This window comes from Tamandua tetradactyla, chromosome 1 (genome assembly GCF_023851605.1).
Source record: "Tamandua tetradactyla isolate mTamTet1 chromosome 1, mTamTet1.pri, whole genome shotgun sequence".
Classification (NCBI taxonomy): domain Eukaryota; kingdom Metazoa; phylum Chordata; class Mammalia; order Pilosa; family Myrmecophagidae; genus Tamandua; species Tamandua tetradactyla.
In genome coordinates, this window is record NC_135327.1 from 177,098,460 (window position 1) to 177,125,979 (window position 27,520).

At 35.5% G+C, this 27,520-nt stretch overlaps 1 long non-coding RNA gene and 1 pseudogene across 11 annotated transcripts in view; one reads left to right on the forward strand and one right to left on the reverse strand.

Moving 5' to 3' along the window:
- LOC143664480 (uncharacterized) overlaps window positions 1-27,520 on the reverse strand; it is a 224,880-nt gene that overhangs the window by 125,639 nt on the left and 71,721 nt on the right. For 9 of the 11 annotated variants that reach the window (XR_013166581.1, XR_013166479.1, XR_013166572.1 and 6 more), the window contains exon 3: window positions 15,094-15,151. The exons of the other annotated variants lie outside the window; for them this stretch is intronic. This is a non-coding gene — a long non-coding RNA (uncharacterized LOC143664480). The remainder of the gene's footprint in view (window positions 1-15,093; window positions 15,152-27,520) is intronic. 11 annotated transcript variants of the gene reach the window in all.
- LOC143663903 (non-histone chromosomal protein HMG-14 pseudogene) lies at window positions 13,806-14,107 on the forward strand (annotated as a pseudogene).

The window sequence follows — 27,520 nt, forward strand, 5'->3', positions numbered from 1 at the left end:
ATGGAGCAGAATCTGAACAAGGTGAATGTTTGCTATGGCCATTAATATGAATAATGGATTTGCTTTCTTCTTTAATACTGTCATGTTGTGAAATATTACAAAATACAGAGAATAACATAATGGACATCTGATTACCCAACTCAAGAATATAATAAATGCTAACATTTTGCCATATTTGCTAACAATAATACTTTAATTCTTAAAGAAACAAATGCTTACTAATATAGCTGAAGATCACTTTGTACCTTTCCCCACTCTATTTTTCTGACTTCCTCCCTAGAGGAATGCCCCCCCTAAAGTCCCCTTGTCCTTCCTGTGCTGGTCACTGTCTGCTTGCTCTAAGATCTATTTGCTGTTCTTAGCCTGTTCCCTTCTGAAAGGCAGGGGCTACAAACTACATTTCCCAGTCTTCCTAGCCAGAAAGCTTCTGGCTGGGTTTGTTCAACTCTACCTGCCATTAGGAAATTGGAGGTGGGAGAGGAGGAGAAGCCAGGTATTTTTCCCTACCTCTCTCTACCTTGGGAGGCATCTCCAATAGAGGTCACATTTCCTCTGTGGTCCTATTTCTTGCCAGGTGCTTCCTCCTTGATTCTTCCTCTAGACACATAACACATATCCTGGATTTAGGAAACACCACTTCTTCCTAGGTTCCTCCAGCCTTAGGGATGGTAGTCATTTTGCTGCCACCAATCTGAGTTGCCTCATTTTTTTCCTGTTTGGTATCCAACTCTTTGGACACCTGTGTAACCAATTCTTTGTGGTAATTATTCAATGTTCATGACTTTGAGTCAACTAAGATAGTGGCACATGATATTCCAGAGTTCCTTTATCCCACAGAATTTTTGAATAAGTTGCAAAAACTGGCAGAGTTCTGGAATACAGTTAGAGGGCTGTAGTAACAGGGTAAACTCTAAAACAAGAAAATACAGTATAACAATAGTTAGGAGAATCTCCTGGTACCCTTGCTGGTCCCTCTCCCATCTCCTCTCCAGCATAGTGTAGAGCTGTAATATGTTCATATTGTGCATACTTAACCCTGTTCCAGAGGGAGAAGAGTAACTTCTGTGTGCAAATTGGGTGCCTGTATGTTGGTGCCAGTCCACCAGGTGGCAGCCTGAAGGACTGAGCCAGGACTGCATCTTTGGCTTATCTTCCCAGAACTTTCCCTGAAGGCAGAATCAGCTGGGATGGCTTTACTAAAATCAGTTAAAATAGACTTTAAGTCAACAACTCTTACAAGGGACAAAGTATATGTACTGATAAAGGGGTCAATTCAACAAGAAAATATAACAGTTATAAATATATATACACCTTGGGTAATGGTGGCTCAGTGGCAGAGTTCTTGCCTGCCATGCTGGAGACTTGGATTCGTTTGCTGATGCCTGCCCATGTAAAAAAAAAAAAAATATATATATATACACACACACACACACACACACACACACATATATATACCTAATGGCAGAGCCTGAAAATATATGAAGCAATATTGACAGATTTGAAAGGAAAAACAGATGGTCATGCATTAATAGTAGGAAATAGCAGTATGCCACTTTCAATGATTGCTAAAACATATAGATAGAAAATCACCAAGGGACTAGAAGACATGAATGATATTATAAACAAACTATATCTAATAGGCATATACAAAACAGTTCACCCAACAGTAACAGAACATAATTCTTTTCTAGTACATATAGATCATTCTTCAGGGTAGACCATATTTTAAGTCACAAAACAAGTCTCAATAAATTTTAAAATATTAAAATCATATGGTGCATCTTCTCTGACCACAATGGAATGAAGCAAGAAATCAGAGGGAGATTTAAAAAAACACAAATACATGGAAATTAAACAACACACTCCTATATACCAGTTGTTCAAATATGAAATATCAAGGGAAGTTATGAAATGTCTTGAGGCAAATGAAAGTGAAGAGACAACATACCAAAATTCATTGGATGCAGTGAAAATAGTTCTGAGAGGAAAATATATAGCTCTAAAAGCTAACATTAAAAAAAAACAAAGATATCAAATTAGACACCTCATTTTACACTAGGAATATCTAGAGAAAGAACTAAACCTAATATGAGCAGAAGGAAGGAAATAATTAGGGTGTACCTAAGTGACATAGAGAATATAAAATAATAAATAAATGAAACCAAAAGTTGGTTCTTTGAAAAGATTAGTAAAATTGACAAACCATTAGCAAGACTGACAGGGTAAAAAAGAGAGAGGATGTAAATTTCCATTTTCATTTTCAGAAATGAAAGGGGAGACATTGTAAACAAGAAGTTAGGATTTAAGAGCAGATTATGATGACTGAATCATTATATGGATTTTTTTTCTAGTATATTAGAATTGAGAGAGGGAAATAACTGAAATTTCTGAACTGTAATTCAGCTGCCTTGATCTCTGATAATGACTGTACAACTATATAGCCTTTACCTTGTGATTTTAAAAACCTTGTGACTGAAATTCACTTCTACCCCCTTATCCAGTTTTTCAACTTTAGGGTCCTATGATCTCTAAACACAGCCTCAAATGTTTATTAATGAAGGGCCTTGCATCAGCCCAGAAGTAACCCACCCCAACTCCAAAAACATTTTGTAAAACAGAACTGAATCTAACCAAAATTTCCCTGCCTGACATGTGCAGCACCTTAAATATTAACTTATAACTGCCTTATATCTCATTATTGTATTAAAATACATGCCTACCATTTATTACATACATTCGCGGGCTCCCCAAGCCATGGCGGCTGGCACCGGCACCCCTCCCCCACAGGCGGCTTCCTGGTCTGGAAGCGGGTCTTAGATCGGCGAGTTCCCCAGGCCACGGCGGCCAGCAACCGGTGCCCCTCCCCCACAGGCGGCTTCCCGGTCCGGCTACGAGTCTCAGATCAGCAGGCTCCCCAAGCCGCGGTGGCCGGCGACCGGCGACCCTCCCCCACAGGCGGCTGCCCGGAGGGAGAGGAGGGAGTTTCCAAAAGTGGCAGGGACTAGGTCCAACCAAACACCAATAGTGGCATTAATAAAGCAGCCACAACATCTTTTGCTGGTGGGATCTGCAGACAGACAAGCGCCACATACTGAGCAGGATAAAAAAAACAGAGTCCAGAGACTTGACAGGAAAATCTTTCAACCTGCTGGGTCTCACACTCAGGGAAATCTGATTAAATGTCCAGACGCCAGCAAAAAATAACAAATCACACCAGGAAAATTAAAGATATGGCCCAGTCAAAGGAACAAACCAATAGTTCAAATGAGATACAGGAGCTGAGACAACTAATTCTGAATATACGAACAGAAATGGAAAACCTCTTCAAAAACCAAATCAATAAATTGAGGGAGGACATGAAGAAGGCAAGGGATGAACAAAAACAAGGAACAGAAAGTCTGAAAAAACAAATCACAGAACTTATGGGAATGAAAGATACAGTAGAAGAGATGAAAAAAACAATGGAAACCTACAATGGTAGATTTCAAGAGACAGAGGTTAGAATTAGTGAAGTGGAGGATGGAACATCTGAAATCCAAAAAGAAACAGAAACTATAGGGAAAAGAATGGAAAAATTTGAGCAGGGGCTCAGGGAATTGAATGATAATATGAAGTGCACAAATATACGTGTTGTGGGTGTCCCAGAAGGAGAAGAGAAGGGAAAAGGAGGAGAAAAACTAATGGTAGAAATTATCACTGAAAATTTCCCAACTCTTATGAAAGACCTAAAATTACAGATTCAAGAAGTGCAGGGCACCCCAAAGAGAATAGATCCAAAAAGGCATTCTCCAAGACACTTACTAGTTAGAATGTCAGAGGTCAAAGAGAAAGAGAGGATCTTGAAAGCAGCAAGAGAAAAACAATCCATCACATACAAGGGAAACCCAATAAGACTATGTTTAGATTTCTCAGCAGAAACCATGGAGGCAAGAAGACAGTGGGATGATATATTTAAATTACTAAAAGAGAAAAACTGCCAACCAAGACTTCTATATCCAGCAAAATTGTCCTTCAAAAATGAGGGAGAAATTAAAATATTTTCAGACAAAAAGTCACTGAGAGAATTTGTGACCAAGAGACCAGCTCTGCAAGAAATACTAAAGGGAGCACTAGAGTCAGATACAAAAAGACAGAAGAGAGAGGTGTGGAGAAGAGTGTAGAAAGAAGGAAAATTAGATATGATATATATAATACAAAAGGGAAAATGGTAGAGGAAAGAATTACCCAAACAGTAATAACACTAAATGTTAATGGACTGAATTCCCCAATCAAAAGACATAGACTGGCAGAATGGATTAAAAAACAGGATCCTTCTATATGCTGTCTACAGGAAACACATCTTAGACCCAAAGATAAACATAGGTTGAAAGTAAAAGGTTGGGAAAAGATATTTCATGCAAATAACAACCAGAAAAGAGCAGGAGTAGCTACACTAATATCCAACAAATTAGACTTCAAATGTAAAACAGTTTAAAGAGACAAAGAAGGATACTATCTACTAATAAAAGGAACAATTAAACAAGAAAACATAACAATCATAAATATTTATGCACCGAATCAGAATGCCCCAAAATACGTGAGGAATACACTACAAATACTGAAAAGGGAAATAGACACATCTACCATAATAGTTGGAGACTTCAATTCCCCAATCTTATCAATGGACAGAACATCTAGACAGAGCATCAATAAAGACACAGAGAATTTGAATATTACACTAAATGAGCTAGACTTAACAGACATTTATGGGACATTACACCCCACAACAGCAGGATACACCTTTTTCTCAAGTGCTCATGGATCATTCTCAAAGATAGACCATATGCTGGGTCACAAACGAAGTCTCAACAAATTTAAAAAGATTGAAATCATACACAACACTTTCTCGGATCATAAAGGAATGAAGTTGGAAATCAATAATAGACAGAGTGCCAGAAAATTCACAAATATGTGGAGGCTCAACAACACACTCTTAAACAACCAGTGGGTCAAGGAAGAAATTACAAGAGAAATTAGTAAATATCTCGAGGCGAATGAAAATGAAAACACAACATATCAAAACCTATGGGACACAGCAAAGGCAGCGCTAAGAGGGAGATTTATTGCCCTAAAGGCCTATATCAAAAAAGAAGAAAGGGCAAAAATTCTGGAATTAACTGTCCACTTGGAAGAACTGGAGAAAGAACAGCAAACTAACCCCAAAGCAAGCAAAAGGAAAGAAATAACAAAGATTAGAGCAGAAATAAATGAAATTGAAAACATGAAAACAATAGAGAAAATCAATAAGACCAGAGTTGGTTCTATGAGAAAATCAACAAGATTGATGGGCCCTTAGCAAGATTGACAAAAAGAAGAAGAGAGAGGACGCAAATAAATAGGATCAGAAATGGAAGAGGAAACATAATCACTGACCTCACAGAAATAAAGGAGGTAATAACAGGATACTATGAACAACTTTACACTAATAAATACAACAATGTAGATGAGATGGACGGGTTCCTGGAAAGACATGAACAACCAGCTTTGACTCAAGAAGAAATAGATGACCTCAACAAACCAATCACAAGTAAAGAAATTGAATCAGTCATTCAAAAGCTTCCCAAAAAGAAAAGTCCAGGACCAGACAGCTTCACATGTGACTTCTACCAAACATTCCAGAAAGAATTAGTACCAACTCTGCTCAAACTCTTAAAAAATTTGAAGTGGAGGGAAAGCTACCTAATTCATTCTATGAAGCCAGCATCACCCTCATACCAAAACCAGGCAAAGATATCACAAAAAAAGAAAACTACAGACCAATCTCTCTAATGAATATAGATACAAAAATCCTCAACAAAATTCTAGCAAATCGAATCCAGCAACACATTAAAAGAATTATACATCATGACCAAGTAGGATTCATCCCAGGTATGCAAGGATGGTTCAACATAAGAAAATCAATTAATGTAATACACCATATCAACAAATCAAAGCAGAAAAATCACATGATCATCTCAATTGATGCAGAGAAGGCATTTGACAAGATTCAACATCCTTTCCTGTTGAAAACACTTCAAAGGATAGGAATACAAGGGAACCTCCTTAAAATGATAGAGGGAATATATGAAAAACCCACAGCTAATATCATCCTCAATGGGGAAAAATTGAAAACTTTCCCCCTAAGATCAGGAACAAGACAAGGATGTCCATTATCACCACTGTTATTCAACATCGTGTTGGAAGTTCTAGCCAGAGCAATTAGACAAGAAAAAGAAATACAAGGCATCAAAACTGGAAAGGAAGAAGTAAAACTATCACTGTTTGCAGATGATATGATACTATATGTTGAAAACCCTGAAAAATCCACAGCAAAACTACTAGAGCTAATAAATGAGTACAGCAAAGTAGCAGGTTACAAGATCAACATTCAAAAATCTGCAGTGTTTCTATACACTAGCAATGAACAAGCTGAGGGGGAAATCAAGAAACGAATTCCATTTACAATTTCACTAAAAGAATAAAATACTTACGAATAAATTTAACTAAAGAGACAAAAGATCTATACAAAGAAAACTACAAAAAAACTGTTAAAAGAAATCACAGAAGACCTAAATAGATGGAAGGGCGTACCTTGTTCATGGATTGGAAGACTAAATATAGATAAGATTTAAGCAATTCTACCTAAATTGATTTACAGATTCAACACAATACCAATCAAAATCCCAACAACTTATTTTTCAGAAATAGAAAAACCAATAAGCAAATTTATCTGGAATGGCAGGGTGCCCCAAATTGCTAAAAGTATCTTGAGGAAAAAAAACGAAGCTGGAGGTCTCACGCTGCCTGACTTTAAGGCATATTATGAAGCCACAGTGGTCAAAACAGCATGGTACTGGCATAAAGATAGATATATCAACCAATGGAATCAAATAGAGTGCTCAGATATAGACCCTCTCATCTATGGACATTTGATCTTTGATAAGGCAGTCAACCCAACTCACCTGGGACAGAACAGTCTCTTCAATAAATGGTGCCTAGAGAACTGGATATCCATATGCAAAAGAATGAAAGAGGACCCGTATCTCACACCCTATACAAAAGTTAACTCAAAATGGATCGAAGATCTAAACATTAGGTCTAAGACCATAAAACAGTTAGAGGAAAATGTACGGAGATATCTTATGAATCTTACAATTGGAGGCAGTTTTATGGACCTTAAACCTAAAGCAAGAGCACTGAAGAAGTAAATAAATAAATGGGAGCTCCTCAAAATTAAACACTTTTGTGCATCAAAGAACTTCATCAAGAAAGTAGAAAGACAGCCTACACAATGGGAGACAATATTTGGAAATGACATATCAGATAAAGGTCTAGTATCCAGAATTTATAAAGAGATGGTTCAACTCAACAACAAAAAGACAGCCAACCCAATTACAAAATGGGAAAAAGATTTGAACAGACACCTCTCAGAAGAGGAAATACAAATGGCCAAAAGGCACACGAAGAGATGCTCAATGTCCCTGGCCATTAGAGAAATGCAAATCAAAACCACAATGAGATATCATCTCACACCCACCAGAATGGCCATTATCAACAAAATAGAAAATGACAAGTGTTGGAGAGGATGTGAAGAAAGAGGCACACTTATCCACTGTTGGTGGGAATGTCAAATGGTGCAACCACTGTGGAAGGCAGTTTGGCAGTTCCTCAAAAAGCTGAATATAGAATTGCCATACGACCCAGCAATACCGTTGCTAGGTATCTACTCAAAGGACTTAAGGGCAAAGACACAAACGGATATTTGTACACCAATGTTTATAGCAGCATTATTTACAATTGCAAAGAGATGGAAACAGCCAAAATGTCCATCAACAGACAAGTGGCTAAACAAACTGTGGTATATACATATGTTGGAATATTATGCAGCTTTAAGACAGAATAAACTTATGAAGCATGTAATAACATGGATGGACCTAGAGAACATTATGCTGAGTGAGACTAGCCAAAAACTAAAGGACAAATACTGTATGGTCCCACTGATGTGAACCGACATTAGAGAATAAACTTGGAATATGTCATTGGTAACAGAGACCATCAGGAGATAGAAATAGGGTAAGATAATGGGTAATTGGAGCTGAAGGGATACAGACTGTGCAACAAGACTGGATACAAAAACTCAGAAATGGACAGCACAATACTACCTAATTGTAATGTAAGTATGTTAAAACACTGAATGAAGCTGCATCTGAGGTATAGTTTTTTTTTTCTTTTTTCTTTATTTTTATTTTTTTCTCTCTATTATCGTTTTATTTCTTTTTCTGTTGTCTTTCTATTTCTTTTTCTAAATCGATGCAAATGTACTAAGAAACGATGAATATGCATCTATGTGATGATATTAAGAATTACTGATTGTATATGTAGAATGGAATGATTTCTAAATGTTGTGTTAGTTAATTTTTTTAATTAATAAAAAAAAAAAGCAAATACAGCCACAAAAATTCAGTGACAAAGTCTAGTCCTATTCCTGTTTTTATGATGACTTTTTGAATCAAACAAACACAATTCTATTCTACTTAGGTATGTTCTCCCTAAATTTATACAAGTTTACTGATAAAATAAGCTAGCATTATATCTATTAGATCTTTATTATGATAAAAAAATTGTAAGTTTTGTGTTTAATGAAATTGTTATTATTTTGATGAACTTCATTTTAAAAATAATTATGTTTTGTAAGATGTTTAAACAGCATATCAAAGATCTTTTTGTTAACTTAAACTATATGGGAATGTAAAATATACAAGATGTGCTTTGTTAAAGAAAAGTGTGTAGTTTAACCCTCGAGAATGTATAGAACAAAGCCTGAGTGGATATGGAAAGTTGTAGAAGGTTTATGAAAGTGAATGCTGCCTGGTATAATCAATGCTGACAAAAATTTGATAGGCCTATTTATAATATTTAAAAAAAATTTTTGTGTCAAACTGTGTATTCCTACAAAAGTGGTGTTTAGCTTTCTATCTGTTAAAATAATGTGAATTGTTGTTCTGCTCTTAATGAAAAGTTATATAAAGTTTTTCTTAACCTTCTGAGTTACTCTGTTTAAAAGATGAAGATCATAGAATAAAATACTTGTTGATGTTTATGTTGACTTTATCATCCTTAATTTCAGAAAGCAAGTCTTTTCACTTTTAAAGGAAAACTTGCAGAGGAATTGTTCTTTAACCTTATAAAGTGAAGTGTTAAGATAGGTTAACATATTACGTAGGAAGTATTTGGAAACTATTAGAGTAATTAAAGGAATTTTGTATCCTACTTTAACTAAAATTTGTATGGATGGAATGTTATTCATATATTTTGATACTGTATAAAATTCCAACAGTGTTCTCACTGTCCATATTATATCCTGATACTGATCTGCATGATGTTAGACAACAGTATGATGTTGTTAGCCATGGTTTTAGTTACACTTGGGAGAAGGTTACAGATCATGAAAACAGCCAAATTTACTTGTCAGTTACACAACTTCAATGTGTCTCTAAAAGTACATGTGGCCAGCTGTAAGTTAGAACTTCATCTTCAACAAAAAAGGACTTTAAAAGGGAAGCAAGGAAACTATAAATTATGTTCTTCCTGTTAATTAACATAACCCTGGTAAACATGTGAAAGTGAGACTTCTGCTATGGTTTGTGGTTGATGACCCCAATATAAATCAACTGTCAAATGTTCTTATTTCTGAAAATAGCTTCATTTAGAAAATGCTTATAAGAAAATTAGGGCCTAGATTATAAGCTCTTACAGCAGTCATATTTATTCTTGAGCTTTAACTGTTATTTCTAAATTCTGAGATGCTTTGCTCTTTGTACATAACCTGGTAGTTCCCTGGAACTTTGGGTATTTGTGTGACATCTGAAACTCAGAGTTAGAGTTTTCCAGCTCTGAAAGTCAGCATTACACATGGCAACTGTAAAAGAAGCTGAAAAAGGGATCAAATTTCAATTAGAGATGTGAATGAATCGAATCTGTTTAGGACTAAGGTAAACCAGAATACAGGGTAAAGGTAAAGTTTTGAAACTTTAACTTTGTGTGAGACTAAAGGAATAAATATTTAGTCCAAAATTTTAAAGTCTCTGTAGCATATTATCTAATTTAACCTGTTTGGTCAGTTTATTTATACAACCTCATTACACAGAACCTAGAATAGGGAATGAGATCTTGATATTCTGTACAGGTTAATGTAATACCCTGATGCATTTCAGAGTATTTGGGGCAGAAAATGAAAATTTATTTGCAAAGTCCCTCGAGGTAATTACATGGAATCTTAAATAGGTTGTGAGATCTTGTTGGTTTATACAGGTTAGTGTGTTGCCCCAATATATTCTAGAGTAATTTGGGCAGAGAATTAAAAAGTACTTGCAAAGTCCCCTTGGGAAGCTGGAGAGAAAGAAGAAATAATAAACTTCCCTACCTAGGGAATTCTTGATACTCTGTCAAGCAGTGGGGACAACCAATTCAATAGGCTGAGCCCAAGATATTGGGGTTCACTTGAAATTTATTCTTGCAAAGGAAAAGTTAAGCCTATTTATAATTATGCCTAAGAGTCACCTTCAGAGAACCTCTTTTTGTTGCTCAGATGTGGCCTTTCCCTCTAAGCCAACTCAGCAGGTGAACTCGCTGCCCTCCCTCCTACATGGGACATGACTCCTAGGGGTATAAATCTCCCTGGCAATGTGAGACATGACTCCTAGGGATGAGTTGGGACCCAGAATTGTAGATCTGAGAAATTCTTCTTGACCAAAAGGGGGAAGAGAGAAGTGAGACAAAATAAAATTTCAGTGGCTGAGAGATTTCAAACAGAGTCAAGAGGTTTTCCTGGAGGTTATTCTTATGCAATATACATTGGAGTGGCTAGATGGAAGTATCTGAAACTGTGGAACTGTGTTCCAGTAGCCTTGATTCTTGAAGAAGACTGTATAATTATATAGCTTTTACAGTGTGAGCATGTGATGTGAAAACCTTGAGTCTGCTGCTTCTTCTATCCAGGATATAGGCAGAGGAGTTAAAAAAAAAAAAAAGGAAAAATAGGTAGATAATAAATAATAGGAGGAATAAGGGGTAAAAAAAAATCAAGTAGATTGAAATACTAGTGGTCAATGACAGGGAGGGGCAAGAGGTATGGGATGTATGAGTTTTTTCTTTTTATTTCTTTTTCTGGAGTGATACAAATGATGGTGTTGAATGCACAACTATGTGATGATATTGTGAGCCCACTGATTGTATACTGTGGATGGACTGTATGTTTTTTGAAGACTTCTCAATAAAAATACATTTTTAAAAATTCCTTTGAGGGACTGGAGAAAAAATGTGGAACTATTAAACTTCCCCAGCTGGGGAATTCCTCTATTTTCTTAAGCAATAGGGGCTCCCAATTTAATAAGCCAAGTCATCAATCTTGAGGCTTGCCCTTATGGCACTTATTTTTGTAATGGCAAACTAAGCCTATTTATAATTAAATAAACAATTATATTTATTTATTAATATTAATATAACATGCTAAGAGTCATCCCCAGAGAATCTCTTTTGTTGCTCAGATGTGACCTATCTAAGCTGAACTCTGCAAATTAACTCACAACCTTCTCCCCTATGTGGGACATGACTTCTCGGCAACATGGGACATGACTCCCAAGGATGAACTCTGGCATTGTGGGATTGGCAATACTTTCTTATTCAAAGGGGGGAAAATAAATAAAAAGTTTTGGTGGCTAAGAGATTTCAAATAGAGTAAAGAGAATCTCATTTTGGAGATTATTCTTACAAGTTTCAGCCAGATAATACAATCTGCCACAGTATGCCAAGCCCCAATCAATAGTGTTCTTGAAAACCCTAAAGAATACCCTGGGTTAGGATTTTATAAACTTTTACTTAAATTTGTTTTTCAGAAACTTAAACCCCCCGAATTTTTCCTAGTTAGATAAGAATGGTCTCTCTGAGATCAACAACCACTTTCATTTCTCTACCCCATGGTGACACTCTTTTTCAGCATGAAGAAGTTAGAATGGTCATTGCCCAGATATCCCTTAAGATTGAGAGAATGATCAGTTGAGAAGGAGGAGTTGTATCCAAGAAGTTAAGATTTAAGAAATAAGAATGATTACTGAGTCATTATATAGATATTTCTTTTTACTTTCTTGTATAATAGAATAGACAGGGGGAAATACCTGATATATTTCTGAATTGTAATCCAGCTACCTTGATCTCTGATAATGACTTATAACCATATAGACTTTAACTTGTGATTGTAATACCTTGTGACCGAAACACTTCTACACCCTTTCCTGTTTTTCAACTTTAGGGTCTTATGATCTCTAAAGAACAGCTTCTAATGTTTATTAATGAAAGGCCTTGAGTCAGCCCAGACCTAATCCACCCCATTTCAAAAATATCTTGTAAAACAACTGGATCTAACCAAAATTGGCCTGCCTGACACATTCAGTACCTTAAATTTTAACCTATAAGTGACCTTACTTCATTATAATACTAAAAATTATGTCCATCATCATATTAAGGCTACCATTTTCTTATGTATATTCTGTGACTAAGCATGTACACAATCTTTGCATGCTCAATAATTAGATGGTCTCTAACTTCATCAGCTCTAGCTACTGTGCTCATTATCCTAAAACCTGCCCATCTTTTGATACTATAAAATGATCAGAATTACTGCAATTTAGGGAGACAGGTTTTTAGGCTGACAGACCATCTGACCTTCTGCTTTGTACTTAACAATAGGCTCTCTGCTCTTTGAAACCCTGGTGTATCAGGAATTGGTAATTTGAGCCCATTGAGCAGAGAACCCACTGCTTTTGATTGGTATTAACATTTGTACTTATCCTACAGATATAAAAAAGGATTACAAGAGGATAGGAATCAACAATTGTATACCAACCAATTAGATTAGCCCAAATGAAATGGACAAATGTAGAAATGCATACACTACCTATACTGACGCAAGAAGATATAGATGGTTTCAACAGACATATAATAAGTAAAGATATTGAATCAGTCATCAGATCCTCCCAACAGCAAAAGGCTCAGGACAAGATAACTTCTCTGATGAATTTATCTAGTATTTCAAGAAGAATTAATACAAATCCTACTTAAACTCTTCCCAAAAATTTGAAGAAGAATGAAACCTTCCTTACTCATTTCTGAGGTCAGCATCATACTAATACCAAAGCCAGATAAAGAGAACACAAGGATAGAAAATTACAGACCAGTATCCCCCATGAATATAGACACAAAAATTGTCAGGAAAATACTAGCAAACTGAATTCAAGAACATATTAAAAGAATTAAACACCATGAGCAATTGGGATTTATGTCAGGAAAGCAAGGATGCTTCAATATAACATAATAAATGTAGTACAACACATCAATAGAACAAAGTAAAAAAAAAAAAAAAATACATGAGAATCCCAATTGATGCAGAAAAGGCATTTGACAAAATTCACATCATTTCCTGATTTTAAAAAAAAGAACACAGAAAATTAGGAATATAAGAAAACCCCCTTTACATGATAAAGGGCACATATGAAAAATCCACAGCTAACACCACCATACTCAATTGTGAAAGACTGAAATCTTTGCCCCTAAGATCTGGAACAAGACACAGATGCCCACTGTCACCAGTGTTATTCAACTTCATGCTGGAAGTTCTCTGCTAGAGATATTAGGCAAGAAATAAAAATGAAAGGGCCAGCAGCCTAGTCTTACAAAGGCTCTCAGCATGCCGAGATCCACAGCACCCAGAAAAATGTGTGCTCTGTCCTGATATGCCCAAGAGGAAAGTCAGTTCAGCTTAATGGGGGTGGAAAGAGGAGCCCAAAAGGAGGTCAACGAGGCTATTAGCTAAACTTGCTCCTGTGAAAGTCGAAATGAAGCCAAAAATGGCAATGGGAAAGGAAAACCTTCAGGTAAAAAAGTGCAATTAAAGCAAAAAAGAGGAACAAAGGAAAACCAAGCTGAAGTGGCTAACCAAGAAACTAAAGATTTGCCTGTAGAAAATGGAGACACTAAAAATGAGAAGAGTCCAGTTTCTGATGAAGCATGAGAGAAAGAAGCCAAGTCTGATTAATCTTCTATACCATGTCTTAACAGTGGTCCGTGTTTCTTCCTCCTTGTACAATTCAGAAGTACATTTTTATCAACTATTTTGTAACTGCAAGTTTTAAAAACATATATATATATATATATATATATATATATATATATATATATATATATATATAATTCACTATGTCAATAAATTTACTATTTTGAAGTAAAGGAAATAGTAGGATTATATTTAACAAATAAAAATATTTTATTTCCAAATTATGAATAGCTAGAAGATTAAAAAAAAATACAGTAGAAAATGAAGCAAGGGAGGAAACTTGGCTAAGGGGAAATCTCATAACCAAACGGACTGGTTTCATTTTAAATTGATTAATGATCACAGACCTCAAAAGGGCCCTAAACCCTGGCTGTGATTGTAACACGCTTCTTGGTAGCTTGCTATTCCCAATCTCTGAGAACTATTTTATGCTTTCTTTCTCTTCTGGTATTCCGCAGTCCTAAACGCTGCAGCTTCCTAAACCACTCCTACCCCTCCATGCCCTCTATTTTATTGAAGGAAGTAGCTCTCTTATTTCCAAAAGGCCATTTCCATATCAGTAAAAGGCACGACTATTTACCTGAATACTCAAGCCAGAAACTTGAAAGTCATGGTTGATATCTTTTTTTCAGATTAAAACATTTTTTATTATCTACAGTACATTTTATTGTGGATGAATCCTTAACATAATCAAAATGTTAGCACCTAGTAAAATCAGATTTGACTACATATACAGAATACAGCTGAGATTAAAGCATTTTTATACAAACTTTTGTGCAGAATTATAGAACTATTTTATAAGACAAGGGCAAAAACACATTAACTAGTGGTAGAAGACAATACTATGAGTCAGATTTTCAATTATTATTAGACATTGAACTTGTTCATGATTTATTTTGGTTTTTGAAAATATAGAGTAATTGGGGATCAAACAACAATATAATGTTGCTATGCTTTGTTATAGTTACCAGACAAAGGCGGTGGATTCTTTTGCCTGTGCACTCAAATGACCAATTCCTGAGGCATCTGGGGTTCAAAGAGAAAAAGAGGTTGCTATTAGGCACAGAGCAGGAGATCAGGTGGCCTATCGGCCCAAAAATCTGTCTCCCCAAACTTTAGTAATTCTCATAGTCTTAGAGCATTAAAAGATAGACAGGTTTTAGGATAATGAGCACAATAGCCCCAGATGATGTAATTAGAGGTAATTTTATTATTGAGCATGCACAGATTGATTACATGCTTAGTTACAGAATGTATGTAAGAAAATGGCAGCCTTAATATGATGATGGGCATGATTTTTAGTATTACAATGAGGTATCAGTGATTCATAAGTTAAAGTCTAAGCTGCAGTCCATGTCAGGTGGGGCCCATTTTGGCTAGATCCAGTTTCAGTTATCAAGATAACTTTGGACTTGGGGTGGGTTAACACCTAGTGAAAACAGTAGAAATAGATAGGTAAGGAACATGTCCTTTCCTTACAGACATTTAAGGAACAGTTCTTAGTTCTAAAGAATATGTCTTAGTTCTGGGCTGACCCAAGACCCTTCATTAATAAATATTAGGGCCTGTCTTTAGTCATCACAAGATCCTAAAGTTGAAAAACTGGATATACGGGTACAAGCGAAGGTTAGTCAGAAGGTTTTTACAAATCACAAGGGCACAAAATACAGACTTATCAGAGAGCAAGGCAGCTGGATCATAGTTCAAAGAATTCAGACATTTCCCTCTGTCTGCTCCAAAATACCAGAAAACAAAAAATAAATATCTATATAATGACTCAGCAACTACAATTATCACTTAAATCCTAATTTCTCAGTTACAACTCCTCCCTCTCATTTGTTAATTTTCCTCTCAATCTTGAGGGATATTAGGAGATAACTCTTCTAACTTCTTCATGGCCAAAAATGGACAATTGTCATTAAGGGAACTGTTTTTTAGTAGCTCTAAAAGAAACATTTTTTAAAAAGAATTTGCAATCCTACCTCATCCCATTTTTTAAGGTAAATGCTGTTTGTAAGAGAGGACATCATTTGCAGTTTGTTTGTTTTTTGGTATAACCAGAAAATATGGGATATGAATTACAGGAGGCTTGCACTCTCTTGGATGTCAACTAACATTCCAGAAGGTGGAGGGTGGCAGTTTTTATATCTATAAAACAACACATACTAAATGACTAGTTGGAGTCACAATCATGCATTTAATAGGTATTGAACATTTAAAATTACTTCTATTCCTTTGTTTCTTAGTGGAAATTTCTCTTAAAACTACTCCCTGATCTTGGATCCCCCTGTCAGAACTGTGTCCACTGTGCAATATGCTTAGTCGTAGTCATCCAGCATACCTCATAACTTTGTTTTATGCTGTGAAAGATTAGAAATGTGAGTATATAGTGTGCATGAGACTAAATTGTGAGTTAGTGGGAATTTTGAAATAATGGCTAAATCAAAATTTGAAGATATTGGTACTTGATAACCTCTTAAGGAAAACCTGCCTCCAAATTTTAAGCTGGAAAGTCACTGGAATAACTTAGAAAGGAAATGCAACTACATCGCTTTTTAGATTTTCAGTACATACATTAAGAATTGTGTGCAAATTGTTCATAAGGCCAAAACAAACTGGAAAGGAAGAACAAATTTTTTTCTGTTTGTAGATGACATGATCCTATATATAGAAAATCCTGAAAAATCCACAAAAATGTTAACAGAAATGAGAAATGAATTCAGCAAAGTGGCAGAGTACAAGAATAATGTTTCTATATACTAGAAATGAACAATCTAAAGAGAATATCAAGAAAAAAAATCCCATTTGCAAAAGCAATTAAAAGAAGCATATATCCAGAAATACATTTACACAAAGACATTAAGTACTTATACTTAGAAAACTAAAATCCATTGTTGAAAGACTTAAAGAAAACTGAAAAAAAATGGAATTTGGTCCATGTTCATGGATTGGAAGGTAAAATATTGTTATGATATCAATTCTACCCAAAGTGATTTACAGATTCAATGCAAACCCAGTAAAAATTCCAACAGCCATCTTTGCAGAAGTGGAAAAACCAATCATCAAATTCATGTGAAAGGTAAGAGATCCCAAATACCTAAAGTCATTGTAAAAAGAAGAAAAAAGTTTGAGGGTTCACATTTCCCAATTTTAAAACTTATTACAAAGCTACAGTAATCAAAACAGCATGATACTGGCACAAGGACAGACATATAGATCAATGGAATTGAACTTAGATTTTAGAAATAAATCCTCACATCTAAGGCCAATTGATTTTTTAGAATGGTGCCAAGTCCATTCAATTGGGAAAGAATAATCTCTTCAACAAGTGGTGCTTGGAAAACTGGATATCCATACACAAAAGAATGAAGATTGATTCATATCTTACAACATACACAAAAATTGTCTCTAAATGGAACAAAGGCCTAAATCTAAGAACCAAAGCTATAAAACTTCTAGTAGAAACATAGGGAAACATCTTCAGGATCTTGCCTTTGATTCGTTTATTAGACTTTACACCAAAAATACCAGTAGTGAAAGAAAAAAATAGCTGTATACACATATGATGGGTTTTTTTTGGCATTGGCAGGCTCTGGGAATGATGATATATTTTTTGAGGCTGTAAGAAGGAATGAAATCATGATGCATACCACAATGTCGATGAACCTTGACACTTTGAGTGAAATAAGCCAGAAGCAGAAGGCCAAATAATATATGGTCACATTAATATGAACTAACTATAATGAGCAAAGTTTATAAAAAATAGAGGGTAGAGATTAGAAAATTAATGCTTAAGGATTACAGAATATTTAATTAGGTTTATTGTAAAGGTTTGGAAATGGATAGCACAATAATGTGTGAATGTAGCACAATACTGTAAGTATAAGTAACAAAGTTGAGTGTGAGTATGGTTGAAAGAGGAAGGCGAGGGTTGAATATGTCACTAGAAGGAAAGCTAGAGGATAAAAACTGGTACTGTGCAACTTAGTGACACCTAGAGTGGATGATGATGGTGGTTAATTGTACAAATATAAGAAAGATGTTACATGATCTGAAACAAATGTGCATCATTATTACAAGGTGTTAATAGGGTGTAATGGGAAAAATACAATTAATGCAAACTAAAGTCTATAATTAACATTGTAGTATTCTTTCAGTAATTGCAACAAAGGCAATAAAAGGAAGCTAAATGTCAATAATAGAGGGTGTTTTCATTTGCTAATGCTGCCAAATACAATATACCAGAAATGGAATAGCTTTTATAAAGGGGATTTATTAAGTTGCAAGTTTACAGCTCTAAGGTCTTAAAAATGTCCAAACTAAGGCATCCAGAGATAGATGGCTTATTCTGAAGAAAGGCCAAACAGCATTCAGGATTTCTCTGTCAGTCAAGGAAGTACTTGGCTGGTATCTAAGGTTCTAGCTTCCAGTTCATTGCTTTGTGCTTCTGATTCCAGTGGCTCCATCTCTAAGCATCTGTGGGTCCTCACTTAGCTTCTCTGGGACAAAACTTTGAGTTCTGGCTTGCTTATCATCTTGTGGGAAGGCACAAGGCAAAATCTGCTGAGCTCCTCTCCTAGCTTCTGATTTCAAATGGCTCTTGCAGATCCTGTGGGTGTCTCTGGCATTTTCTTCTCTGTCTGAGCTCAGTGTCAGCTCTTTTAAGGACTACAGCAAACTAATTAAAACCCACCTTGAATGGGTGGAGTCACATCTCTATCTAATCAAAGGGTCAAACCACAATTGGGTGTGCAACATATCCATGGAAACAACCTAATCAAGAGGTCCCACCCTACAATATTGGATCAGGATTAAAAGAACATGGCTGCCCCCATAAGACTGGATATAGGATTCAAAGAACATGACTTTTCTTGGGTACATAATAGTTTCAAACCAGCACCTGGGGATATAAGGTGCATGGGATTTTTCAGTTCAGAAGATATGAGAATGGTCTTACATTGACTGTGATGGTGAATGTATAACTATGCGATTATACCAGAAGTCAGTGATGGTACACTTATTATGGATTGTGTGGTATATGAAAAAAAGTTTTAAAATAAAAAGAAAGACAGAAAATGAAGTGAGCATGTGTTGGTTAGATTCAGTTGTCAACTTGGCCAGGTGAGCATACCTAATCTTGTTGCTGTGGACACAAGCCAATGGTACGTGAATCTCATCTGTTGCCAATTACATCTGCAGTCAGCTAGGAGGCGTGTCTGCTGCAATGAGTGACATTTGACTTAATTGGTTGGTGCTTAAATGAGAGAAAGCAATGTAGCACAGCTAAGCAGCTCGGCATTCCTCATCTCAGCACTCGCAGCTCAGCCCAGGCCTTTGGAGGTGCAGAAAGAAGTCACCCCGGGGAAAGTTGTTGGAACCCAGGGGCCTGGAGAGAAGACCAGCAGAGACCATCTTGTGCCTCCAAGTAAGAAAGAACCTCAGTGGAAAGTTAGCTGCCTTTCCTCTGAAGAACCAACAAAATAAATCCCCTTTTATTAAAAGCCAATCCATCTCTGGTGTGTTGCGTTCCGGCAGCTAGCAAACTAGAACAGAGCAAAAGATTTGAATAGAGATTTCTCCAATGAAGATATACATTTGTCTAATAAACATGTGAAAAGATGATCCTCATCATTAGCCATCAGGCAAATGTGAATCAAACCACAATGAGATACCATATCATACCCACTGGAATGTCTACTATTAAAAAGTGGAAAATAACAAAAGCTGGAGAGGATGTGGAAAAATAGGAACCGTCATACCACTGTTGATGGGAATGCAAAATGGTGCAGCTGTTGTGGTAATAGTTTGGTGGTTTCTCAGAAAGATAAATATAGAGTTACCATATGATCTGGCAATTCCACTTCTGGGTACATAGCCAAAGGTATTGAAAGCAGGGAGTTCAATAGATATTTGCACACCAATGTTCAAAGTGGCACTTTGCACAATTACAAGGTGGAACAACTCAAGTGTTCATCAAGAGATGAATGGAAAAACAAAATGTGGTATATACATATAATGGAACATTTTCAGCTGTAAAAAGAAATGGAATTCTAATGCACATGACAATGTGGATGAACCATTGATTATACAATAAAGGACAAATGTTGTATGATCTCACTGATATGAAATAATTAGAATATGCAACTTCATAAACTCATAAACTAGAAGACAAGCTACCAGGGACTGGATGGGGCTGAGGAATTGGAAATCAATACCTAATTGTTATGGAACTTCTGTTTGGGGTGATGATAGAGTTTTGGTAATGGATGGTGGTGATGGTAAATGTAATTCACAACATTGTGAATGTAATTAACATTGAATTGTATAATTGAAAGTGGATAAAATAGAACATTTTTGTTAGCTATGTTACTGTAATCAAAAAATGGAAAAAGCGATAGAGTCCAAGTAAACTATGGCTATAGCTAATAGTATAATTATAATAATATTATTTCATCAATTGTAACAAGGTATTACACTAAGAAAAAAACATATCCAAAATTCAAAAATCTTAGAGTGGTTTCGGTCCTACTGGCTGGACCCTGACTCATACACTTCTTATCCACATTTTTATATATTTACCATTTATGTACATATCAATACATAATAATTTATGGGATTATTTTGTGCTTTTAAAAAATTATATAAATTCTATGCAAATGAAATACTGAAAATAATTTCAAATCAGGGACAAGTGGCATTTCTTTAGGGAGCATTTTCTGAAAATTATGTTTTCAGAAAATGTATGTATGATTATGTTTCTGATTTCCTTGATAAAAAGCTCAGGTTATAAGATAAAATAGTTTAATTTCCTGTTAATTAATTATATGGCCTTTGAATTTAACCAAACAGTTGTAAATAAAAAACTTACAGGGAGATAGGTTATATTAAAAAGAAAAAAGCACCTTCCTAATTACTCCTGATTTTATTTTCAACATGTAGATCTTCAGACTTCTTAATCTCCACAATTCTAAAACATACAATGAATCCATCCTAAAATTTGCTCAGTATTTTTGGATAGCTGGAAATGAAGCTATAGTAGTCATCAATGAAATCTAGTATAAAGGTATTTGTTAAAATAATTTCATTCTGGTTACAAAGAGAACTTGCCTTATCTCATGCAGTGGGAGGAAGGAAAGGAAGAGAGCTGCAATGGATGTGGCAGAGTGGCACAGTTAATCATGGAAAAGGAAAGGAACATATTGTTTGAAATAAGGAGGCAGAGGGTGGCTCCTCATGTCCCAAGCATTAGCATTTCCTCTACTCATTTTCCTGGGATTGAGCTGGAAAAATGGGTGCCAACTAACCTGTAGACCCTGGAATCCCTATTGCAGTTTGTTAAGTCCCAGGAAGCCTACTACTACTAGACTTACTCCATTAGTCTTTAAGTGAGATCGGGCAAATGGCAACCACATGATGCCAAACTCTAGGTGGTACCTGGAGGGATCTGGTTCTCAGCCAGACCCCATAATGGACAGCTGCCCAGGACTCATAAACCATTCATAAACTTTGAAACAACTCTGCTTTTTATATGTAATTTGATATTTGGAACTTTATTTACAGCATTATTGGGGAATTTCACTTTACATCACAGATAAAAGGGGTCGGGTTAGAAAGAAATTACTGTAGAAAATAATTTGATGTAAAATTGGAAAGGCCTCTCAATAGTGAACACTGGTGGGAATAAGCATTTTTGGCTTTAATGATGGGTAAGTATGACTATAAATATGTAAACTCTGAATGTAAAAATATGCAAAGTACAGGGAGTTAAGAAACTGGGAAAAAAACATTTGCCATGGCAGAAAAAGTAATTTTCTTATGACCAATAGAGCTTATTCAAATCAGTAAGAAATATCTTAGATGCCCAAAGAAAAGTTGGTACATGAACATTGGCCATATGAAATGTTCATACCCTCCTTATCTAGAAATGCAAATTAACGCAAGTCACTTTCACTATCAAAACTTAAAAGAAAGGAAAATTTATCTAGAAAAATAAAAATGTTAATCATTTTTTTCCATGTTACACGGCAACAGGTAAATTTTCTTTTTGTGATTCTTTAACATGTTTCAAATCTTAAATCTATGAATTAAGTAGATAATTCACTTATACAATCACAGAACTAATGAAACATTTTTTTTTAAATAAGAATTTAATTCAGTTCTTTATTTCATATATCTACTGGAAATAAAAAAATATGCAAGGTAATAGAGAGTCAAGAAACTGGGGAAAAAGCGTATCTACCGGGAAGCCAAAGAAAAACCTTTATTTGACATTGTTTACATTCAACTGACCTTTGAAATTTAGAAAACAAATGTTCTGGATATATGATGCAGTGGAATTTGATTACATTTTATTTCAAATTTAAACAGTTCTTTTGTCCTCAATTGTCACCAGTAGGGTAGATGCTTTCCCGAAATTCCACTGAAGTTTTTCACCCTTTTCTAGAGCTGCTTGTCAGCCTTTGCTGATTCAAAAAGGGATGTTAGGAACAATTGGCAGGTGTCAAGACCATCGGTGACCATAGTGATGGTTCAAGTCATGTGTGAATCATGGTGTCAGTTGTTTAGCTTCATTGTTACTATTGTGAGGGTATTTCGTGGATTTGAATAGTCAGTTTATTACATCTATGGCTGATTATATCTACAATCCATAAAGGAAATTGCTTTCAGCAATGAGAGAAATCTCATTTAATCAGTTGAAAGCCTTAAAGGGAGAACTGATGATTTTAGTAGTCAGAAGAAACAGATTCTGTCTCTACTTCAGCCACCCAGCTTCTCCTGGGGAACATTCACTGGAGTTCCCAACTTGAGACCTGAACTCTGGCGTCTGCATTTGCTAATCTCTATAGTGTCATGAGCCAATTCCTGTAATAGATCTCATAATATTAACATACACATACACCAATTTACAGCATTATTGGGAAATTTCACTTTACATCACAGATAAAAGGGGTCAAGTTAGAAAGAAATTATTGTAGAAAATAATTTGATGTAAAATTATGTAAAACATGTCAACCATGTTTCTTTGGAGAACCCTAATACAACCATTCTTTAACAAATTAGACAAAATAGGTGCTTTGGTGTTACCACTGTGTTCTGCCCCAGGGCCTTTGCTCTTCCATTCTCCCTGCCTGGGATGCTTTACCCTCAGATAGGGGAGGGACTTTCTGCCTCATATTCTACAGGTCTAATCTCATTTATCACTTTCTCCGTGAGAATCTCCCTTATGTTCCGTTTAAAATTAAATCACCTCCTCTTGTATTCTTCTTTTTTTCTCCTTTCTTTTCTTCCATAGCACTTATGTATTTTATTTGGAGTCAGGGATAATATATGGAGAACACCAGTCTTTAATTCATTACTGATTTTTTTACTTCTGCTCTTGTTCTTGTCTAATGGTGAGAAGTAAGATAAGAATTGAGGTACCATTAAGATCTTCAATTTTGCTTGTCCTGCTTCATATTAGAAATGGGTGCACTCCCCTTACAGAGATTCCTTCCTTACTATGATAGGAACAAGGCTTTGCCACAGGTCATAATCCCAGGATCTGCTACCAGGACACAGCTCTCAGAAGGCCACAGAAGCAGTGAACTGAGGAGAATGCCACAGTACTGCTCTCCTAGCAGCCAAGAGATGTTAATCGCTCAGATGAGAAGGCACAAAGAAAGCCTGTAGATTAGCATCCCAGGGGTCCCCCAGCTATTATGATTGGAAATAACTATACTCCATTGTTCCAAACTTGGAGGAATCCTGGAAATTAAAGAAAGATGATTGCTCCCCTTTATTTATTCACAAGCAGAACTCAAAAGTTATGCTCTCCTCCCCTAAATAGAAAAATTCGGATTATTCCAGTTTTATTCCTTCCTTAGTCTGACACCCTTTCATGTCCTTAGTTAAATGCTGAACACGTGACAGAATGTATTTATGTACCTTTTTAAACTTGTATTAATTAATTAACAAAGTAGCTAAAATAGAATCTTTTGAAGTTATCTGAATCATATTTAGTACCTGCTTTTCTCAACAACTTGTTCGTTTCTGCATGTATCCATTTTCTTGGTTCCCTATAGTCTGTATTATCTCATCCAAGGTAAAGCATTTTCACCTGCTTTTGTAAGCATTAGCAGCTTCCCCAGTACTAGAGCCATGCATTTTTGCTTTCCATATTTTTGCCTGGAAATTGTGCCTGGTGCAGGTTAGACCCTCAATTGATACTTACTGGTGAAGTGGAAGAAACCAAATTGCCTGATATGTCTGAGGAGTTTTTATTGGGTCTTTATTTGGTCTTGGGGCATTTACCTGTTCAGAGCCAAGTCCAATGGAGACCGTAATAGGCAGCTTCTTAGGGGCCTTGGCCATCCTCTGGCTAGGCAGCATATATGTAGCAAGATAGATGTAGTAGGCAGAATTCTATGATGACCTCTAATGACTCTTACCCTTGTCTGATCTCTTCCTCTTAAATATAGGTGGAACCTTGTAGTATGATGAGATATTACTCCCATGATTATATTATAGCATATAACAAAAGGGATTTTGCAGATATGATTAAGGTTCCAAATCAATTGACCTTAAGATAAGGAAATTGTCAGAATGGTCTTGTTTAAAGGAGTCTTTAGGCTTTAATGAGGACTTTAAATCTAAGTCTAGAGGGGGAGATGTGAGTTGTCAGAGATTTGAAGCACAAGAAAAATCCAACAATTGTTTCTGGCTTGTAAAGATGGAAGGGGACATGTGGCAAGGAATGCAAGTAGCTTCTAGTCTGAGAGCAGTTCCCAGCTGACAATCAGCAAGACACTAAATTCTGTAACAGGAAGAATGAGCTTGGAAGTGAACTTTTCCCCAGAGCCTACAAATAAAAACTCTGGCCAATACCATGGTTTCAGTTTTGTGATAGCCTGAGAGGAGAATATAACTACACCAACTGGAATTCTAACCCATGGAACTCTGAGTCAATAAATGTGGGTTATCTTAAGCCACTAAATTTGTGTAATTTGATAAGTAGCAGTAGAAATCTCAGAGCATTGACAAATCCAAATATTTGCTTTCTTTAGTTTTCAGTTTTCCATGCATTGGCAGAAAGAGAGGAATGTTTACCACTGAACCCATTACCTTTCCTCAGGTAGGTCCTCATTGCTGCATTGAATCCAAATGAGATATAACATCAAAATGAAAATGAGAATCATTCTACAAATTTAGTAGTCTGCCATCTTTAAAATAGTCAAAGTCATCAAATTTAAAGAAAGACTGGGGAACTGTTCCAGACTGAGCAATACTGAAAAATATAATAAGTAAATGCAATGTGTGATTTTTTTCTTGTATTCTTTTTTCTCTCCTCTTTTTAACCTTTTTTAATTGAATAATATAACATATATACAAAGCAAAGAAAGAAAAAAGCAATGATTTTCAGAGCACTCTTCAAAAAGTAGTTACAGGAGAGATCCCAGAGTTTGTCATGGGCTACTTTACCATCCTCTCAGATTTTTCCTTCTAGCTATTCCAGAATATAGGAGGCTAGAAGGAATAAATATTGTTTTTATCATTATAACAGAGTTTTGTTTTTCTTTTTTGTGATAAATAACATATATACAAAAAAGCAATAAATTTGAAAGCACAGCACAATAGTTAGTTGTAGAACAGATTTCAGAGTTTGGTATGGGTTACAATTGCATACTTTTAGGTTTTTACTTCTAGCTGCTCTAAGATACTGGAAACTAAAAGAAATATCCATTTAATGATTCAGCAATCATGTTAGTTTGTTAAACCCTACCTTCTCTAAATAACTTCACCATTGCAATGTGTAATTTTGGACTGGATCCTTTGTTTATAAAGAACATCATTGGGAAAGCTGATAAAACTTTAATGGGATCTGAGATTCAAGGGTGGTAAGTATTACAATTAATTGCTTTATTTTGATGTTATAATGTAATTATATAGGAGAAAGTCCTTATTTGAAAGAATCACACATGAAAATATTTGAGAGTAATGGAGTATCATGTCAGCAAATTACCCTCAAACTTCTCAGGGAAAAGGAAGTTTTTTGTACTACTCTGAGTTATCTCAAAAGGAAAAAAAGAAATCATTACTTAGCTAGTTGAGAAAACAAGAAAAGCAGGTTAGATTTTATATTTAGCAGATTTTACAAGAAATGATTTGGAGAAATTTTCACATATTCTCTTTTAAAATCCATTTTGTTTTTATGTATAATATAAAGAATCACCAAATAAAAAGATTTGCCCCTTTTAGAAAATCAGTTTGTAAAAAATGGAAAAATTACTAACTGGGAAGAAATGTGAGTGAATCAGAGAGAGTTTTAAAATACATTTGAGTAGTTCTGAGAAAAATACTGAATTAAAATGGTAAAGATGATGCTCAGAGGGACAGAAAAACAGCTAATTCATTTCGATAGTGTGGTAATAAAGTAATATTTTAACAGTATACCGAAATTCCAGGAGTTTTATCAAGGTCCCAGGGCACTATTGGCAGTTACAAATGACACTGGTCTTCCTTTACATAACAATAATTAGGATTTATAATTAAAAAAAAAATTATAGGCAATGAATCTTTCTTAATTATTATTATTTATTTCTTCTAGAATTTAGCACCCAAAAAACACACAGGGACTATTTTTGGTTTCTGTAAAAAATAAATCATGATGGCTTTGCTTTTTCATTTCATTTTCTTGATAACATTAAAAACTTCAATCTCTAGATGTCACCTGAAACAGAGTTCTAAGCTTCTACTTTCTGAAAAGCTGTATTGGTTTCTGCATGTGTTCTTTCCCGCGTTTTGCAATACTACACACAAATACAATCTTATCAAATGTTAAATTGTTGGCCGAGTTCTCAACAACATGACCTTACATGCCTGTCTTCTTCATTCTGCATTTGGATTTGGGTTTGGTTGTCTGTCTATATAAGACCATTTATTGCCACTATCGTTCCCACTGACATAAGAGCTATGGAGCTAAAATGGGGAGCAAGCTTCTGAGAAACAAAAATATCTACAAGTTCCAGTTTATTTTTCTCTCTTAACAATCTCTTTTACCTAGTGTCAGTCATTATAATAAAGCAACATACACATCATCCATACATTTTTTTTCAGAATAAATCAAATACCTAGTATTTTTTTAAAGTACATAAAGAGAAATAGGTTAGTAAATTGATGAAGTTAGAAACCACAACTTTTGATAAAGTAATAATATTTCCACATCCGTCAAAATGAAGTTCCCTCTCTTTGACCTGCCTCAGTTTACCTCGTTCCAGTAGAGCTCTTCAGGTCCTCTGCAGTTTCCACATTTGGGTCACAAGGGGGCACATCTCTTTGGGGCTAGTCCTAAAATTTTACACTCCTGCTCCCATTTCCTTATTTTTCACTTGAGCTTTCAGAGGAAAAAAGTGATCTCCG